Source organism: Dipodomys spectabilis, unplaced genomic scaffold, assembly GCF_019054845.1.
Source record: "Dipodomys spectabilis isolate Male_0828 unplaced genomic scaffold, ASM1905484v1 ptg000436l, whole genome shotgun sequence".
Lineage (NCBI taxonomy): Eukaryota > Metazoa > Chordata > Mammalia > Rodentia > Heteromyidae > Dipodomys > Dipodomys spectabilis.
This window is the reverse complement of record NW_024871113.1, coordinates 7,679,584-7,697,801: the sequence shown is the minus strand read 5'-3', so window position 1 is coordinate 7,697,801 and position 18,218 is coordinate 7,679,584. Positions and strand designations below refer to the sequence as shown.

Sequence of the window (18,218 nt, the reverse complement as noted above, 5' to 3'; positions counted from 1 at the left end):
TATATTCTTTGGTCTGCCTCAGGATATGAAATACTCTCATGTTTAATGTATTAGCTGCTAATATTACTTCTTTTATTCTATACTTGATTATTTAAAGAGCCTGGCTTCAGCTGGAATGATTGAGCACTGGAAACTCATGCAGCAGTGTGTCAAATCAGTTGTTTAAGTTAATGAGATAAGGGCTTGTGGTTATCCCATTAGCTTGAGCTGAGTCTTTATGCCTTTCACATTCGAAGATGTAGTAGGTCCTGTTTCCTCTGTGTGTGTGTGTGTGTGTGTGTGTGTGTGTGTGAGTGTGTTCTGGTACTGGGGTTTCAACACGGGGCCTTACACTCTTGCTTTGCTTTTTTGTTCAAGGCTGGCTCTCTACCACTTGAGCCATACCTCCATTTCTGGCTTTTGACTAGTTAATTGGAGATAAGTATCTCTTGCATTTGTCTGATCAGGCTGGCTTTAAATTTTAATCCTCAGATCTCAGCCTCTTAAGTAGCTAGGATTACAGGTATGAGTCACTAGATCCCAGTACATATTCTGTTCCCCATGATACAAGAACCAACAGGCAAAGAAAAATAACTCTTGAAGTTTGAACTCAAATACAAGTACTTCCAAGGAAGCTATAGTGGAACAGAAAGAAAGTCATGTTACAGTGGAGAGAGCAGAGGAAGGTGTGCAGAGCTGGGTTGATGGAAGTAGACACCCAAAAGAAAGCCTTCAGACAGTAGCCATCTCAGAAAAGGACATATATTCCACTTCAGAGACTTTTCAGTGGTCTGGTGGAGTGACAATGTTGGACAAGGATGGTAGCAGCAGGGAAATCTTGAGAGTCTATACTATTTGGAATTAGAATTGGATATTACATATTTTTTCGGGTGAGATAATAAGAAACAATCAAATATAATTTCTAGGTTTGGAGATTGAAAGTCTTGATAGATAGTGAAAAGAAAGGGTGAAAATGGATATTGAGACTCTTCTTTGTTTATATATTTGAGCTAGCCATTAGAAATTTAAACAATGATTTCAAGTCCAATGAATTCTAAAATTCAAAGCCAAAAATCAAGGATGGCCTCACAGGCTTCTCATCCAATTTTTCTGATAAGATTTTATGTTCATTGCAACCATTCTCTGCTTTAAAATTTTTGCTTGAATAGTACCAATTAGGTCCTTTCTTACTTAAAATAGCTATGCAAAATGACATGCAATAAGAAGTGAAAACTCACCTGCTCAGCTTTCAGAGCCCCCAATGGTGTGACTAAGCTCTGCATCTTCATTTACAATTCTCATTTCCATTACTTCCTGGCACACACATAACCACAATAACCACTCTTGTGAGTAGACCAGCTATCTCAAGGCTATTCCATTAGCCTATAAGTACCTCACTCCAATATTTCTCCTAAGCCTAGAAACATTGTAGCAGAAAGTTTAGAGAACTTTGGAGGATGACAGACCAGAAGTACCTTGAATATTGTGTTGGATATTGGCTGCATGAACTGGGGATTCACTAAAGCTGTATAGTCATCACCTGTAAAATGAAGATAATAATCCATATTCCATTGGGGCTGTGTAAGAATTAAATGGGAAGCTGTATAAGAATTAAATGAGAAAGTTTTTGCAAACACTTGACACATATCACAGGTACTCAGTACATGATAACTTTGATTACTATTAAAATAAATATTTCCTGGCCTTTCTTTCCAGATGCAGAAATATTCATCCTTTATATACAAGCTCACCAGCTCCCTTAGACTTTCTTAGCCAAGTGAAAACTATAACTGAAAGCAACAGCATATTCCAAAATATTGTTGAGAGAATGAAAAAAAAAATAGATATCCAAGGACAAAACAGAGTACCATAAATCCTCAGAGGCTCAGGCTAGAGGTCAAGTCCAAGTATAGTACTTTGCTTTGACATAGACTGTGACATTGTAAATTATCTACACTGTGCTACTGTTCTAACTTCTCTATGTTCATAGTTTGCAATTGTATGTGCCTTCATTTTGTTTTTTTTTCCATTGTAGCTCCATTTGAGTTTATAGTTAACATGAACTCTGACCTATGATTAACATGTCAGTGACCTCAATTTAGATTTTTAGTTACAGAATGTTCATGATTTCTGGGTTCTATGTCCACTGCAGCCTAGGAGTAAAAGTAGGCTATGTGGTATTGGAATTTTCCTTCAGAGAAGTTGTCAGAAAGACAATGTAAGAAACAAGGGGTTTTAGAAAATAAAATGATTTGTGTCAAGGGTGATGTGTGTGTGTGAGCATGCGTGTGTGTACATGCACGCACATGTGCGTGTGTGTACTGGTACTGGGGCTTGAACTCAGCCTGGGCACTCTCTCTTATATTTTTCACTCTAGGCTGTTGTTTAACCGCTTGACTTATAACTCCACTTTCAGATTTTTGGTGAATAGTTGGAGATAAGAGTCTCTTGCATTTATATGCCCATGCTGGCTTTGAACCCTGATCCTTAGATCTTAGCTTCCTGAGTAGTTAGTAGTACGCATGAACTTCTGGCACCCAGTCAAGGGTGAATTTTTATAGGGAGTAGAGGACCAATCAAAGTAACTAAAATAATAACTAAAGGATACACAAAGGAAAATAAAATTGTTGGCATCAAATATAGCCAGTTCATACAAGAATTGGGAAAAATGGCCATAGAATTATATTTCTGACTCAATCTGTTTTCCCTCTTGGCAGACTTGATTTATTTACTCAGTCAATCCATACTATGAATTGCTCATTCAACATAGTCAAATAACTGGTGCAGTTATTTGGAGTTTCTCTGCTTATTCATGGAGCTAGACCTCTGGAATTTTTCTTATTTCAATTCTGTCTCATCTGGTTTTCTTGTCCTGATATGGTACTTCCTAGGGTTTGTCTCTGTCTCCCTCCTTTTCTTCCCTCTGTTTTCCCTAATCACCCCTCCAGTTTCATGACTATATATTCCATGTGTCTGCTGACAACCCCCAATCTCTACCTCCATACTGATCAATACATGCAGCTATGTGTTTGATACCTCCTCTTCCATTTCTAACTGGCAGTTCAAACATAACATGTCTAAAATACCACCCCTGATTTCACTACCCTTTCCAAATATGCTCTGATCATAGCTTGTCTCCTTTCAGTTGATAGATACTTTATTTTTGCATTTTCTCAGACCACAGCTGCTGGTGTTATCTTTAACACCTTTCTCTGTCTCAGAAGATCTTTTTGTTTTACCTTTCCTCTTCATCTATGGTCCATCCAATTTCTCTTATTCCCTTCCATCACTACAAGATAACTGTGTGAATTTCTAGCCAGTTTCATTGCTCCACCTCTGGACCCCAATAATGTAGATTCTCAGTAGATTTTTAGAGTGACCCTTGTAACAAATAACTCAGCTAGTTGGCTTCTCTGCTTGAAATTATTCTTTACAGGGCCAGATACACTCCATTTCTTGTATATTAATGCTAGAGTAGTGTCTAAGGTTCAAGCTCTGACTCTCACTCCATCACTATCCAGAAGAGAATATTTCTCTTTTAGAATATTGTAAATCCTACAAAACTTCTGATTGTTTCATTCATTGTTGTGTACGTAGGATCTAGAGAAGTGCTAGCAATTTTCTGGTCCTCAATAATAAATACTAATGAATACATTGATGAATGGGCAAAGAAATAGGTTCAATCCCTAGAACCACCTATAAAAGAAGTAAATCGAATTGCTAAATGAGTTCCTAAGATCCATGTCTCAAACAGATCGATTAAACTATTGTTTTCTACTTAAACAGGTTCATGTATGAAAATGTTCTACATTCTAGTCATTTATGACTCGCATCATCACAGCCAATTGTGTTTGGAGTCTGGGCTCCAGATAAACTGCTTTGGTCCAGAATTTTACACTGTGTATTCATATGGCCTAATACTAGCTATCTAAAACTTAAGACACTAGCTTTGTGCAGTGGCAGTCGTAGCCAATGAGGTTTATCCGAGGCGCGATTATTGCTAATTGAAAACTAAAACTTACGACACTTACAAAAGTGGCCAAAACAACTGAGCGTGGTGGGATATGCTTATAATAACAGCTACTCAAGAGGTCAAGGGAGGAGGATTATAGTCCAGGCCAGACTAGGTAAAATTTTAACAACTTTTCTGAGAAATAACCAAAACAAAAAGGGCTAGATGCATGGTGTTAGTGATAGAGTGCTTACCTAGCAAACGTGAGGCTCAATCCCTAGAGCATGTGTATGCATATATAGACAATAAAAATTAAATGAGAATAAATGAAAAATATAAAGCTGGGTGCTGGTAGCTCATTTCTAGAATCCTAGATACTCAGGAAGCTGAGATCGGAGAATCACAGTTTGAAGCCAACATGGACAGGGAAGCCCATGAGAATCAATCACCAGAGCACTGGAAAGAGCATTGTGGCTCAAAGTGGTAGAGCACTAGTCTTGAACAAAAAGGCTGAGGTACAGTGCCCAGATCCTGAGTTCAAGCCCCACAACAGGTCAAAAATATTAAAAGAAACAAAAAAGGACAAGTACATAATGAGTTAATTGTATACTGTTAAGATTTCTAAGATTTTGTGTTATCAACTCACTACTGTTGTCTCTGACTTTTGCTTTGGTCTATATATGTTTAAATAGTTATCTCCATCTTCTTAGTATCAATTTAGTAGTGTTTAAGGAGGACATTGACACAAATGTGCATGTTTTATACCTTACAATTAATTAGATTCAAGAATAGAGACGCCTAAATCTATTTTTCCTCTTTTGTGCCCACACAGTCATTGAATATCTGTTGGATAAACTGCCTGGATTAACAGAGTGCCTATAGACAAAGCCCTGCTTTGGAGTCCTTTCTCCAGAGGCCAGTGTTCCACCACTAAGCCCATCCATACCCTAACAAACATCTTTGACTGCATTCCCTGTGTCTAGAGTCACCTTCACCCAGTCCAACCTAAGCAGACTGGTTTACTTTATCTGTTAAAACTTTCAAGGCCAATAACTTTTGTACTAGATATTACAGGTTCTATACTCTTGTTGTCTGGGACTCACTTCTTTACTGAACCTTTAAGTCCTCTTCAATATAAACTGGAAAAGCATATGTGGACATAATGTATTTTTTGTGCTTTCCTTTCTTTATCTTCCTTAATTCTCTCTTCAGTTATTTTTATATCCTTCCTTTTCTTATTCCATTACTTCTTTAAAATTACAGATTGTACTTTTATAATAACTGTGAGTCAACAGCAGAACCATGGAAAATTATTTCCATTTTGTCCACCTATAACAAGTTTTGGAAGTGATCTTCACGTGAGCTGTCAGCAGGACACTACTGTTTTGGGAGATGTGATTGTCTCCCCATAACTACATATGGGGAATTTTCACTTTTTTATTGCACATTAACAAAACATTCCAAGTTCTCCCTAGTTGCATATTAGGTTTCACATTCCAAAACCAAAAGCCTTAATAGCTTTTATTTCTAGTTTAATACACTGGAAATGATTTGTGAAACTGTCATTTTCATAATCATTCTCCTGCAGCCCTGCTGCCAGTACTACCAAATGAGGAAATATCCAAATATTTACTTAGAAATCTCTGTCAACATAAAGGCTTTAAGATTGAACTATAGTTAGTCTTTCCTCCTAGGGACTTTAGAAAGAAAATAACCATCAGCCATTTTGAAGTGGATGAAAACGATGTGAAGATTAGAGAATTCGTGTCAAGTACTTAGTAGTGGAAACTGCTGAGTTAAGCAGAGACAAAAAGTAAAAGTAGGGGGGATATTTAACAGGAGTTGGAAGCACTGTGAGTAATGGGAGCAAGGCTGCTAAATCTTGAGTGAAACGCGGCCCTTGCTAAGTTGTCAAATGGAACTATATTGCAAGTGTTTTTTACTTGGCTACTGAATCCTTGTCACGAACATGTTCACTACTGTGCCAATCCATTCCATCTGTGGGTACAGAAAAGCATCTTAGCACTACAAAGTTCATTTTCTTTCTAATGCTCTGACAAAGCAGGAATCATGTCCCATGGATAAAAGTAAAAAAAAATCCATGTCCCATGGATAAAAGTAAAGGAAGAAGAGAGGGAGAGAGCGAGAAAAGGAAATCCTGTGAGAACTACTCATTCTCATACTGCTTACCTCCAAGGCATGACTCACTGTTTGCTAAGGCCATGCTCACTTGTTTCTACTACAATATTAAAGATTTTCCTCTAGCTCAAGTGGTAGAACAGAGAAAGCTAAGGAACAGCACCCAGGCTCTGAGTCCCAGAAGAAGCACTTGTGCACACACACACACACATACACACACACACACACACACACACACACACACACACACACAAAATCTATCTACCTTCTGTCTTTTCTCTCTCTCTCTCTCTCTCTCTCTCTCCTTTCTCTCTTTCTCTACCTATCTATCTATCTAATCAAATTGACTATAGTTATTTGGCTACTTAGGAAAATATTATTTTAATATAGAAAGAGATATTAATGTGTTTATGTGAGTCTGTTCTATTTTAATTTCATTATCTAACTGATACTGGAAGAGACAATGATAATTTTAAAAAGTGTTGCTCAGTTATCTTATTTTCCATTGGACTATAGTAACTCAAGAGCCCTATAATTTTTGTTATATTAATGATCATTTTTTAATGTTAAGAAGTAAAAAATTTGGAGCATAAACATTCTCATTATGTTTTGTATATTTCTTATCTTTCATCTCTAGAGGAAAAAACAACTGCTTTTATAATAGTTTTTGGCAAATAATTGGATAAGAAAATATTCTGATACTCATTGAATGTTGTAAAATTATGGACATGTGGTTTCCATTTGCTTATTGAAAGATTATACTTCCCAGATTAAAATCAAATTCCTAACATGAAATTATTTTATCATCTTTTCTGTTTCTAACATGACAGGCTCAGGATTTCATTTTTTATCTGAGCCTATCCATCCTGAGGTAGTCACTGATTGTACGAAAGCGACCTTGGACTCCCTGCAAATCTGTGATGTATGATAGAGGGAGATGCTATATATTTGGATTTTAACCCTATTACTCAGAAAAGACACTGATTTTTTTGCCTTTAGAAGATATATTTAAATGATTTCCACTCTTATGTAAGTTTATGATAACTTTTGGAAACTTGAGCCCAAGTATCTGTAACTTTTGATCAGAGTTTGAGTACCTGGATGCATTGTTTCAAGCTGTCCTTCAGCCTTTCCAAAGTCTTTCTTCAGGGACCACAAATAAAAATGTTTACTGTTGTTGACATGTACTGACACAGCTCTGTTTCTAATTTCACTCAAGGAATCAGAAGCCTAGTCTGAGTTCTTATTCAGGTTTTCATGCAGCCCATGGCCCCAGGTGGCAGTGAGTGAAGGGGGCTGCTGTTCTCTTCTAATGCCTCTCTGTCATATCAATCCCTTCTCAGCTCACAAGGCTCCTTGTTACCAGCCTGTATGAGACCCAGATATTGAATTTGTAAAACTTGACAGCTACTAATGCTGTAGAACCACTTTATCACTTAGAAAAAGTGACTGTTGGTACCTAGCCTATCTTATCTTCTTGAAAAGTTCAAAATCTATTTCCTTATCATATAAATGTGAGTTCTTCCACAAAGGACACAACTTCAGACACTTTGCAGTCTTCATTCCACAATCCTGGGTTAGGCTTCAGTCTTATAGCAAGCTTTTTGTGGAATCATTGGAAACTCCAACCCATAAAACAAGGCTCACCTTTTTCATGGGTGGCACTTGTAAATATCATAGTTTGAAATGGAGAAGAGAGAAATTTCCCTTTTCAATTGTGAGGCACTGCTTTGGAATCTGTCCCCTGCAGTGGCACTGAAATGAAACCAGGAGACTTTCTTTGCTCAGCCAGCAAGGCTGCTTTAAGAAGCACACAGGACTTACACTTGGAGGAGAAATCTCTGCTTTGATTCCTTTACTTACAGCTCTGAATCAAAGTTTAATATTGATCTGCCATCAGGAAGAGCTCCTGAAATGCTTGAAGTGATCCTCTGTGAAGGATAAGTAGGCCAAGTTATTTAGCAAGAATTGAGCTCCCATTTTCCATGGTGACTAAGCCAGAAATGCTGTTGGAGGGCACACTGGGCTCTCAGGTGTCTTGAGAGGCACTAGGCAATGTTCTTCTTGTCTTGGATGCAGGAGATCCAGCCAGATATTAACAAGATCCTTTAGCTTGTCAGTGGCACAGCATGAGAGAGATTTGCAAGCCAGGCCTGCTTCTGTAGTGACATTGGACACTGCTGAGAAGAAGCGTCTGTATTTGGCTGAGTGAGTTTTACTGTGGGTGGCCCTGAGATAGCTGTGCCACATTATATGCAACCTGGGAGAAAATATAGGCAGAAAATAACCCAACAGTTCTATGGTGACTCTGTACCAAACCTAGAATCAGATAGTCAAATATTTGAGTGTACTTCAAATCTTGAGTGTTATTCCTTTATTTTTATGCTGCTTTATTAGTCCCTGCCTATTCAGAAGTTAACCCAACAAATAGACTGTCTGGTTAACTGGGTCAGTCTCCTGATGAGCCACACCAGTGCCTTTCTGAGCCTGAGGCTTAGCAGTGGGAGACAATGAAGGCTGTTGAAGGTACTGAGTAGTTTTCCATTTTAACACACCTCCCACACTCCCAGCTCAGTATTTCATAGATGGGGGTGACAAGCGATGTTGTCTGAAGAATTCATCTTGATAGTCACATGTACTCTGCCAATGTAATAACTCCCTTAGGGTTGTTGGGAAAAGAATCTTTCCAACTTGGCATTTAAGGACACTGCAGGTTGTAGCCTAACTACTACTCCCATCATAGAGGGCAGAATCCAAATGCTATCCCATATGCTAATGTCCCACAAAGGAAGATGGGATAGAGAGGCAGCTGACATTTTCTGAGGCTTCTCTTTTCAAACTTTCCTGGATGTCTCAGGCAAAAGAAAAGAGAGTTAATTTTCTGTTAAATAATGAATCCTCATTGACACAGCTTGACTAACATTTGTAGAGATATGTCAAGATGATGGAACTTGTTGCAATAGTCAGAAAATATTTAACTCCCTGGGGAAAAATCATGGTTGTTTGTTTACCATTTAAAATATTTCCAAGGTCTCACTAGCTATGCTTGAATGCTCTCTGATAATGTAATTTTCAGAGTATTTCCCAAGTGAAAAAAATGATCCCTGGAAAAACACATTATAATAAACTCCCATAAAGAATGGGGCTTTTCATTTGATTTATTTGTTCCTATTTACCTGTCAGGTATACCATCTTCAAGACAGACCATGATCTTTCTCTGGGCCCATTTGGCAATGGAATCTCAACACAGAAGCTCTAAATTTAGCCTCACAAAAGAAGTAGGCATCTGAGCGTTTCACTGGCTTGACTTGTGTTGATTGCTACATCCTTGCTTGGATTTCCCAAATTCCTTTCTGTCTCATGCACATTGAAGTCTCCATTGCTTGCTTTTATTCAGTACTTTTTTTATGTCACTTAGTTCAAGTTCCTGAATTACTTTCTGAATCTTTTTCTTTGACATCCTAATTTAGTAGAATCCAATTATTATAAACCTGCTGTTTATAATAATTGGCTCTTAGATAGTTATCATTGATTAGACCACATATAAGGGTCCTTTTAATATATTGCTCTGACAATATTTATTTATTTTATTTATTATTTTATTATCTATATTATATATTATAATAAAATATTACATTATATCATGTTTGTTTGTTTTTGTGCCAAAGCCAGTACTAGGGCTTGAACTCAGGGCCTGGGTGCTGACCTGAGCTTTTACCTCAAGCCTGGTTCTACTATTTGAGCCACAACTCTACTTCCAGCTTTTTGGTGGTTACTTGGAAACAAGAGTCTTACAGACTTTTCTGCTCTCGCTAGCTTTGAACTATGATACTCAGGTCACCATCAACTGAGTAGCTAGGTGTGAGCTACTACTAGTGCCCAGACTCATTTTTTTTTTGTTTTGGTGTCATAGCTGACACTTCCATTCCCTTCTTGTGACATTCCATTGCAACTACACTCAACTTTTTTTCTTTGCCTCAAAGCCTAGAGACCATTTCTGTCCTCTTATTATTCTTTCTTGCTCTCCTTCTCACCATCCAGCTGTCTCAATTAATATTTAATGGTTATGCTTTATAAAGAGAACATTGTGAACAAGCTTACAGTGGATGAATAAGGAAAGGTAACCCATAGCTTATGAACCACAATACTCTCTGGCTTCCTCCTACTAACAACTATCATATTATTCTGCACTGCATTTCCCCCAAATCATCTGCCACAGTTTCAGTCTCAATTATATTAATTTCAGATTTCACTCTTGTAGTTGTTCCTAATAGTTAATAGTACAAAAAGTGTTTATAATTTGAAAGCATGTCTTTATTATATAAATAGGATATATTATGAGGATGATCAGTGATAACTCATTTTCACATTTAAGGCAATTGAAGGAAGACTATAATTTAGAGTAGAAGTTGTAAGACTGGCATTTCATATCATTTGCCTGGGGCAATGAACAAAAATAGCCCCAGTAGCTGCCTGAATGGGATGCATGGGCATTGTGAGGATGGTCTTAGAGATTTAGTTATTTATCTGTTAATCTGTTAGGTTATTCTACCACTGATGAGAAGTGTACAACCGGAGGCTTTTACCAAGAAAACCCCAAAATCCCAGGAAGAAAGATACATTTCAAGGGGATGAGAGAGAGAGAGTCTTAAAGGAGGGGCTTGTACTGAATAAGGCAGGCGATATTTAGTAACAGCAGATGGTGAGAAATTTCAAGAAGGAGGATGAACTGTTAAATTAGTAAAGTGGCAGAGATAATTCAAGGATCTGAAAAAAATGGATCTGTAATGTTTCCCAAAGGCTCATGTAGATCAAATGGTTGCTCTCCATCTAGTTCATAGCTTTATTGGGAGGGAGTGGAAAGTTTAGGAGGTGGAGCCTCAAGGTAGGATGTTAGGTCATTGGGGAATTGCATTTCAAGGAGATTGTGGAACCCCAGACTTTCTCCTTCCTTGTTTTACATTCTTGGCTATGAAGTGAACAGACTTCTTTATCTACATACTTCTCCTATGAGGTATTGGCTCATCACAAGCCCAGAAGCAATGGGGATATCCAACCTTAGACCGAAACCTCCAAAATTCTGAATGAAAACTAACCTTTTTTCTTAAGCTTTTATTTCAGTTATTTGTTGGAGTAAAAGAAAGCTGATTGACACAGGGTACTTCAAATTAAGAGAGGTTATTTTTGAAGAATACATTCACTGATAAGATTAAAAAGTTTAAAGTAAAGGCTGGCAAAAAAAATAGAGACTAGCTCAGTGACTTTGAGACACTATGCCAGAAGAAGTTTAGAATAAGAGCTACTGGAGTCAAGTAGCATAGTTTAATTAATATGAAATTTCACAATCAGAAGTTTTTCGCAAGTCTATGCTTTTCTTCCATGTTTTCAAATTTTAAATTTTCTTTAGTTGCCTCCAATCATCTACAGATGACAGAAATGAAAGATACAGTGTTGATTTGACAAAGATGAGATACAATTATTTTCTAAAACTGGCTGTTTATTCTTAGTTGATAATTTTAAGTTTTGCAAGCATAATGTCTGTTTTTCTTCCTTCCTTCCTTCCTTCCTTCCTTCCTTCCTTCCTTTCTTCCTTCCTTCCTTCCTTCCTTCCTTCCTTCCTTCCTTCCTTCCTTCCTTCCTTCCTTCCTTCCTTTGTGTGTGTGTGCACATGTGTATGTGTGTATGTCTGTGTGTCAGTCCTAGGGCTTGAATTCAGGGCATGGGTCTGGGCTTTTTTGCTTAAAGCACTCTACTACTTGAGCCACAGCTCCAATGCTGGCCTTTTGGAAGTTAATTGGAGATAGGATTCCTGGCTTTGAGCCTTGACCCTCAGATCTCAGCATCCTGAGTAACAAGGATTGCAGGTATGAGGTGCCAATGCCCAGCTCATCTGTAGTTTTATTTTTATATCTTATGATAGAACCAGGTCTCCTGTAATAAAAATATCTCTAGATTATTTATTTAATAAATACGTAAGTGTCTCATATTATCAATAGATAAATGACAAAGTCCTTCTGCTGTTCTGCCTTGTACTCTCTTTTTGGCCTTATCTCTAATGCTGCTTCTGCTTGTAGCAGGCAGTCCCATGAGAGATTTGAGCCACTTCATCATAACCATGTTTCCACTCTAGGATCCTATACCCTGCCTTTAGCTTTGGTCATATGGAAGAGCAATCCTTTCTAGAGACAAAGACCAAGAAAAAGGGTGGATAAATCAGCAAGTCTGTCCACAGATTCGAACTGGTAGATTCTGAGAGAATCTTTCTCCAAGTATTGCTCTTTAGAATTTCTTGCTTTTTCTTTTCTCTTTTTATTGTTAGAGATGGGTCACAGGCCTCATATATGTGCAAGATACTTTACCATTGAGCCATATCACCAGTTTGGGATTTCTTTAATGAACTTCCTAAACTTAAATCTTTAAGTCAAACTTGGTTTTTGAGAACAAATCTCATACTGTCTTAATGAAAATCTTTCTCCTACATTGTTTTTGGCCCAACATGTAGGGACCAAAATCATCCTAGAGTGACAAGATATATTTGGAAGTTGTTGCAAATATAAACAGGATATATATTCTACTCAGATATAGATTTTACTCTCAAGTGGACATAGCCGATGCATTAATTATTATGAAAAACCCATCATATTTTACAGTGTCTTGTAATTTTAAAAACTTGTTTTAAAGTACATAAAAATAAATCTCTCAATTTCATGGTTTCATTCATATACAGCTGTAAGATAGCTAATACAAATTTGGGCGCTGGTAATCAGATTAATGGAAACCTTTAGAAATCAAGGGATAGTGATGGAAGGTGGGTGATGGTCAAATAGCATTGGAATTCCTCTTTATTCTTGTGAAGTGTTGAAGGAAGGAATTCTTTTTATATTTTAGAGGAGGAAAATGAGCTCTGTTAAGTTTAAACTTCTCTCATCTGGGATATAATCTGGGTCTGAGTCAAATGAAAAACAGGATGGTGATTTAGAAGATGGAGAAAAAATATTTCCTTTATTTTCGCTAAAACCAAACTTAATGACTGAATCCATATTAATTAATCCCTGAACTAGTTAGTACTCACCCTATATAGTCACTAAGAGAAAAAGATAGGAGACTAGGCAGCCTCAGGCCATGCTTCTTCATCAAAACTCACTTATAGCCGGGCGCCGGTGGCTCACGCCTGTAATCCCAGCTACTCAGGAAGCTGAGATCTGAGGATCAAGGTTCAAAGCCAGCCTGAGCAGGAAAGTCCATGACACTCTTATCTCTAATAAACCACTAGAAAACCAGAAGTGGCTCTAGGGCTCAAGTGGTAGAGCACTTGCTTTGAGCTGAAGAGCTCAAAGACAAGGCCCCAGACCAGAGTTCAAGCCCCACGACTGACCAAAACCAAAACCAAAACAAAAAACTCACTTATAAGGTTAAATCAATCTGATTGTCTCCAGAAAAAAACAGAGGAGTGAAAATGTCATAGATAGGATGTCACTCACTCATTCTTTCATTCATTCATTCATCAAGATGTGCAGTATAATCACAGTGTTTTGGTCCATAGGGATCATGATTTACAAGGCAGAATGCTTTCTTCTCTTCTCGCTGTTACAGTCTTGTGTAGAGTCCAGGTATTTTCTAGATATCAGTAAGTCATAATAGATGATGGTCCAATATGAATTGTCTAATATGAATGAATGTAAAACTTCAGGCTATGAACAACATGAAGATGTACAACTTTTCCTTTCTTTTTTTTTTTTTGCTGTATTATGCTATTAGAAGAGATAATCTAATATCTGACTCTGAGCAAGTCTTTTGCCTACAGAGAAATATTTATCGCCTGCCTGAGACCTCTGCATCACAGTTCTTACTTCAAAGCAGAACAGATGTCTTTATAAAGCCTGAATCTCATTCTGAGTTATGGAAGCAGTAGAATTGTTCATCTCTCACTCTCAAACACACATACACACACATACACACACACACACACACACACACACGACCTGTATATGTATCTATCCTGTTTCCTATTTGCTTTGTTTAGATGTCAAAAAGCTTTAGATGTCAGTATGAAAATTACACATTTTTCCTTCATTACTTTGGCTTATTTAATTGCCCAGTGGCACACAATTTGCTTATTTTAGCCCTTGTCTCTTCTCTTCATTGTCTTTTACCATTGTCTCAAAATCATCCTGAGTAGTGATTGGCTTCTAGAATGTTTCATTCAGTGTCATGTGCCTGTACTTTTGTGCAGGCTGTTCTTGCCCCATGAAAAATACTTATCTCTTTTTTACTTTGTGCCCTCTTTAAAATATTGATTAAACTCCAGCTAGAGCATTGTTTTCCTTTGTCAGCTAGCAAACCATTTTCTTTTCTGCTGTGGATATCTCTGTGATGGCATGTTATGTGTTCCATTACAATAGTGTTATTTCCCTTGACCTCTCTGGCCACTAACTGCTTAACAGCAAACACTATTGTCACCAACTTAGAGCTCAAAGCCCAACTCGCGACCTTTCTCATCATAGGCTCCAGGAAACGTTTGTAGAATGATCAAAGAAATATTGCAAAAGTGTATTCACAGGACTTCTTTTTAGAAATAAAATAATTTATTTTATTTTATTATTATATTTTTTAAATATATAGTTTTATTGTAAAGATACTATATAGAGGGATTACAGTTACATGAGCAAGGTAATGAGTCCATTTCCTATTGAACATTGTTACCCCCTCCTTTGTTTTTTTTTTAATTTAATTTAATTTTTTTTGTGAACATACTGTACAGAGGGGTTACAATTACATGGGCAGGATAATGCGTACATTTCTTACCAAGCATTGCAGCCTCCTCCTTTGTTTACCCTTCACATACCTTCCCAGCTCCCCCCTCCCCCCCCCCCCCCCCCCCCCGCACCCAATCCTCCCCCCCTCCTTTGTTTGTTCCCTATCATCCCTTTCCTAACCATCTCCCCAACTCCTCCCCACCCCCCTGCAAAATTGTGAAGTTTGTTTCCACACAGTGTCTTGTACATCTCATTGTTACAATGGGTCATCCTTTATCCTTATTTCAGCATTTTGTTATTTTCCTTCTCCTCCCCAAATTAGAAAAATGTATATACAAGATGCAGGACACTGGAATCAAATACAGTGAAAACAGAGGTTGTACCATGGAGGAAGAACATACAAAGAAACAAAAAGTCATCACATAGTACATCATAAACACATTAAAAAAGAACAGCAACAAAGACAAAATCTCTTGGGTCCCTATCTTGGGGTTCATTTCACTTAGCATCAGGTTATATGGTCATATGTACATAGCTTTTGATCTCTTCTGCTTGTCCTAGACATACAGTAGTTATTGCAGATAAGGGAAACCATGGGACCTATGTTTCATTGGGTCTGGCTTACTTCACTTAATATAATTTTTTCCAAGTCTTTCCATTTCCTAACAAATGGGGCAGTCATGAAGAAATTCTCAACTTCTCTAGCCATAAAAGAAATGCAAATGAAAACAACAGTGAGATTCCACCTCACCCCAGTTAGAATGGCTATAATCAAGAAATCTAATAACAACAGACGCTGGAGGGGATGTGGCACAAAGGGAACTCTACTGCATTGTTGGTGGGAATGTAAAGTTGTTCAACCACTTTGGAAAGCAATACGGAGATTCCTCAAAAGACTCCACAGAGAGCTCCCCCATGACCCAGCAATCCCACTTTTAGGCATTTACCCAGATAATCACAAACAAGGCCATACTAAAGCTACCAGCACAACTATGTTTATTGCAGCATTATTTACCATAGCTAAGATATGGAACCAACCCAGTTGCCCCTCAGTAGATGAATAGATCACAGGACTTTTAAAGTTATATATATATATATATATATATATATATATATATTTTTTTTTTTTTTTGGGGTCCAGTAGTGGGGCTTGAACTCTGGGCCTGGGCGCTGTCCCTCAGCTTTTCAGCTCAAGGCCAGCGCTGTACTACTTGAGTCACAGTGCCACTTCCGGCTTTTTTCTTTTTGCTTATGTGGTGCTGAGGAATCGAACCCAGGGCCTCAGGCATGCAAGGCAAGTGCTCTACCACTGAGGCACCTTCCCAGCCCCTTAAAATTATATATTATATACAAAAATGGTTATTATAGGACAGATAAAATGTCATTGCTTACATATAATGGTAATCATTCCTTTTCAGTAAAGGAAGGGAAAAGGATTCGTCTTGAGAAGGAAGACTGTGGTGAACACACAGTATCTTTTGTGTATTTCCAAAGAAAGAGAAAGAGAGGAGGATCATGAAGGAAGGCACAGAGGAGGAGGACTAGAAAGAGGAGAAAGAGGCAGAAGAGAGAAAACGAAAGCAAACATCTTCAAGATCAGAACTGCACTAGAAAAATCATGGGAAAATTTGGTAATAACACAATTTAGAAATAACGATTATTATCAGTGAAGGAAAAACAAGTCTTAGCATCTATTAAAAATGATTAAATTGTAGTGGAATGTTATGATTGTCTTATAAAAAAAAGGGAAAGAAGCATATATTTAATCAGATAACAACCACTTTCCTTATTAGGCAAAGCATTCTTTCCATAGTAAAAAAATTCTGTACAAATGTCTTCAAGCATTTTTTGAGGGATATTTTGTTCTAGGGTGTTTTGTTGTTAATTTTTTTTTTGGGGGGAGTCCGGTCGTGGGGCCTGAACTCTGGGCCTGGGTGCTGTCCCTCAGCTCTTCAGCTCAAGGCTAGCGCTCTACCACTTGAGCCACAACACCATTTCCGGCTTTTTTCTTTTTGCTTATGTGGTGCTGAGGAATCGAACCCAGGGCCTCAGGCATGCAAGGCAAGCGCTCTACCACTGAGCCACCTTCCCAGCCCCTTGTTGTTTATTTTATGTTGAGACTTAGTTAATAACTCAACTCCATTACATATTAATTGACAAGTTTGCTTACTTCAGGTCGTTGACTTTTTTCTCCTTAGACTTCAGTTATATCTTCAATGGGAGTAAGTCCTACTTTGAAATGCATAGAAATGTATATGTCAATAGAAAATTTGTAAATAGCAGTCAATGTTAGTATGTTAGAAATGTGCACACTTGCTGGGCACCAGTGGCTCACACCTGTAATTCTAGCTACTCTAGAGGCTGAGATCTAAAGATGGTAGTTTAAAGCTAGTCCAGGCAGGAAAGTATATGAGACTCTTATCTCCAATAAATTACTCAGAAAAGGCCAGAAGTGGTGCTCTGGCTCAAGTGGTAGAGTGCTAGCCTTGAGCACAGAGAGGCTTAGGGACAGTAACAAGCCCTTAGTTCAAGCCCCAGAACAGGTAAAAAAAAAATAGCAAAAGAAATATGCACACTCACCTTAGAATCAGCACACACACACACACACACACACACACACACTTGTTAATAAGCCTATGTATTGGTCTCCAGTGTTGCTTTTTCTCTGGCATTCAGTCTCCAAAATTATAAGGCATGGTTAGAATTCATACTTCCCTCTTCAACAAGCTCTTAAGTTAAACTGCATCCATCTTATCAGCTAATTAGACTTGAGCATATGTGAACATAAGGCTAAAATTTAGAGGGAAGGGAGAGGATAAAAGTCATGTGCTTAGTGAACAAGAGAGGCACAAGTGGGCTTGGCAGATGAGGGTACAGAATTTTGGATTTGAATGAGACAGAAGAATCTTCTCTTGTGACATGTGGTTGCTAAGTTACCCAGGCACTGTCCTGGGAAAAGCCAGTAGCAAAAGAGTTAATCCACACTCCTATTTAAGCAAATTACTGTTTGCAGTGTTCTTTATTTAAGAACATCTTAATATTAACATTGGGTGTTGTGAATGTTAGAGTTAATGAAACAATTGCTAGCCCTCAGCTAAACACTCTCTTGTCCTCTATACAAAGTTTTTAGGACCATAATGTGGGAAAAGGGCAATTGTGGCATTCTTGCCCTGTTTCTGATTTAAAAGCAGGTATTTTAAATTGTCTATATTCTATTTCAAATCTACTGCTACCTTCCAAGAAACTATCAAAATATCACCTGTCTGCCTGTTCACAATGTAGAAAAGCACATTTTCTTCACAATATACTTTTTTGCGAAATAACACAAAGTAGAACATTTTGTATTATTAAAATACTTACATAATCATTGTCCTAGAGACTGAAAGGAGATG

The 18,218-nt window shown here is 37.8% G+C and overlaps 1 pseudogene; it reads left to right on the top strand.

Annotated features, from left to right (window-relative positions):
• The first annotated feature begins 3,924 nt into the window (after window positions 1-3,924).
• Window positions 3,925-4,134, top strand: LOC122097886 (annotated as a pseudogene).
• The last annotated feature ends 14,084 nt before the right edge of the window (window positions 4,135-18,218 follow it).